Genomic DNA, 2,998 nt, shown 5'->3' on the forward strand with positions numbered 1-2,998 from the left:
AGAGTATGTGGGTGAGAGTCTGTGCATGCATCCATGAGTGGCGATGCTTGACAGTTGTCACTTTTTTTTTTCTCAAGTTCTGTGGAATGCCTTACAACTGAATGTCTGGAACTCAAGTGTTGTGCTAAGTAAGTTCAAGCTAATCATAATGTAATCTAGAAAAAGGGAGGGGTCATTGCAGTAAAAGCATGATTAGATATAAATAAAAGTGGTTCAATTAGTTTAAACTGAACAGCCAGTCTGTTGCCGGAAGACCTGCACACATTTTATTTCTGTTCTACCATACATAAGATTATACACTGAATTTATTATATATCTATCTATGCACATTCTAAATCCATTACACTGTGTTTCCAATTTTTTGCATTCAGTATGTATTCATTGACTGAATAGAAAGGACTTTGTATAAGCAATAGTTTTGTTGTTTGCTTAAACTTCTCTTTCAAGCTACAGTTTGAAATATGAAGTGGTAAACAGTTGTACAGTTTTACTGTTGTATAAGCAGTTACTTCTTTCTGGTTTAATTGTGTCATGTCGTGGAACACAACTCTCGAGCGCGCACACGCGCACGCACACACACACACACACACACACACACACACACACACACACACACATTGATGAAAAAGAACATTATGACCTATAGTGGGAGTGCATTGTGACATGGAAGCAGTGAGCCCTTGGTAGCTTGCTGGAGGGAGTTGACACCACATCTGCACACAAAACTGAAATAATCCCATAAATTTTGGGGAGGCGAGCAAATAGCTTTGATGCCACATTCGATCACATCCCAGATGTGTTCAATCAGGTTCAGGTCTGGTGAGTTGGGGGGCCAGTATATCAATTGGAATTCGCCACTGTATTCCTCGAACTCCTGGTCTTGTGACATGGTGCATTATTTTGTGGAGAAACACCACTACCATTGCGAAACACGATAATCATGAAGGGTGTATGTAGTCTGCAACCAATGTACGATAATCCTTGGCCATCATGGTGCCTTGCACAAGCTCCACTAGGGCCATGGATGCCATGTGAATGTTCTCCAGAGCATAATGGAGCTGCTGACAGTTGTCTCCATCCCACAGTACAGCTGTCAAGGAGCTGTTTCCCTGTAATATGATACATTCGTGCCCTTTCATCGACATGTGTTCTGAACCACATTCATATCCACTTCTTATGAAGATAGGTTAATTGGACTGTAGTTTCAGAGCACAATGCATCTCCATTTTCGTATTGTGGTAAAATTGTGTCTACTTCATTTTATCTGTCTATTCCATAAGACATGAATTAACTAGGTATATGAATGGTTTGGCCATTTCATTTGCCTTTAACTTTAAAACTTTATTTAAAAGCCCATTTGTATTATTGAAGGTTTTATTATCACTTTTACTATCCATTGTGCTGAAGTAGAACAGAAATAACATGAGTTAATGGTGGTGTCTTGCTTATTTTTAAGAAACTGTTGGGCTTGTAGAGGATCACTTTTGTTATTTTCTGTGAGACTTTTGCATATGTTGGTAAAACATGTGTTGAAAGTGCCACTAACAGCTACAGGGTGTTCTATTATTCTATTGTTTACTTTGAGCCATAGGCTTTTATTACCTGACAAGTATCCTGTTTCTTTGTAAATTACGTCCCATGTGCTCCTGACACTGGTGGCTGAGCAATCATGTTCCCCACAAAATTTTTTGGGAGCTTGCAGTGTCTTATTGTAACATTTTTAAACTTTATAACTCACCAAAATGACCGTCTGTGTGGATCTCTGTTACTAATATAAAGAGATATTAGTTTTGTGCAGGATACAAGCAAACCCTTCGTCAGCCATGTCACACGCTCTCCCTTTTCCATCACTGTCCTTGTTTCACTCGGTAGGCACTCTTCTGTAGCTTTTAAATAAATATTCAGTAAAACGTTTAACAGAAGCAAATATAAAGTCCTTCTGAAGGATATGGTAAGTCCTTCAGAAGGGCTCATGCTCACTCAAATACGTTACTTTACAAATTCCTGTTCAGTTGGGAAGAGGTTATTCATAATATACTTTCACTGGATACAGCAACTGTTACGCAAAACATATTTGGATGTTTGTAAGATATTGTGAAGTCGTGTACGCAGTTGCAGTTCTATTGGAACTTTCGCAAAAACGTAAATAATACGAGGGAATGGGAAAAAATTGTGGAGGCGCCGGGTATCGATCCCGGTACCTCTCGCATGCTAAGCGAGCGCTCTACCATCTGAGCTACGCCCCCCGACGAAAGTGTATGGCAAAAGCTCGATTGAGACTATTTCCGACTCGAATTGTTTATAATTAATAACTATTTTAGGTTGTAACGTAGATTATTGTTTATGAATGCGGAAATTCCGCTGTCTTACGTAATCACAATACGGTAAACGTGGTGCAAATATGTTTATCATTGTACTTCTGATTGGATTACTGCATCGTGTTGCTCCAAAGTGAAGAACTGTAAAATATCGTTACACGCACGGATGTGTAATTCTGAGGAACGGCCTTGCAAAACATACTTCACAGAAACTGAATCAAAATACTTTTTATTATTATTTCTCTTTTAGTTTATTGAATGGTTAAAATTATGGTAATAGAGAATAGACCGAGCGCCAAAATATTACGAAGTGTTTAAAGTATGCTTAACACGGCGTAGGATGGATGGGAAAAAAAAGTTATTGCCGAAACCCGGGATCGAACCAGGGACCTTTAGATCTTCAGTCTAACGCTCTCCCAACTGAGCTATTTCGGCTGATGAGTATGTAGAGAACATAAATCAATAGCGTTCGTACCATTTTTTTATGTCGTATTTTTATAGATATAATTAGCACAACATTCATATGTTTACATGTGTACTTCGTATAACATTTTTATGCAGAGTGACACTTGTTTTGCAATTCAGTGTTGATATACCACATTGTTAAAACGCCACAATAGTATAAGTGTAGAACATCGCGATCACTCTTAACTTGCTGTGAAATGCAGTAAGTGGGATTT

General features: G+C 38.5%; 2 non-coding genes across 2 annotated transcripts; both read right to left on the bottom strand.

The window, feature by feature from the left end:
• Positions 1 to 2,173: 2,173 nt before the first annotated feature.
• Trnaa-agc (transfer RNA alanine (anticodon AGC)) lies at positions 2,174 to 2,246 on the bottom strand. The gene has a single exon. It is a non-coding gene; the product is annotated as a tRNA-Ala (tRNA).
• Positions 2,247 to 2,680: 434 nt separating this feature from the next.
• On the bottom strand, positions 2,681 to 2,753 carry Trnaf-gaa (transfer RNA phenylalanine (anticodon GAA)). Its single transcript has one exon. It is a non-coding gene; the product is annotated as a tRNA-Phe (tRNA).
• Positions 2,754 to 2,998: the final 245 nt, after the last annotated feature.

The sequence above is a fragment of the Schistocerca gregaria genome, chromosome 7 (assembly GCF_023897955.1).
Source record: "Schistocerca gregaria isolate iqSchGreg1 chromosome 7, iqSchGreg1.2, whole genome shotgun sequence".
Lineage (NCBI taxonomy): Eukaryota > Metazoa > Arthropoda > Insecta > Orthoptera > Acrididae > Schistocerca > Schistocerca gregaria.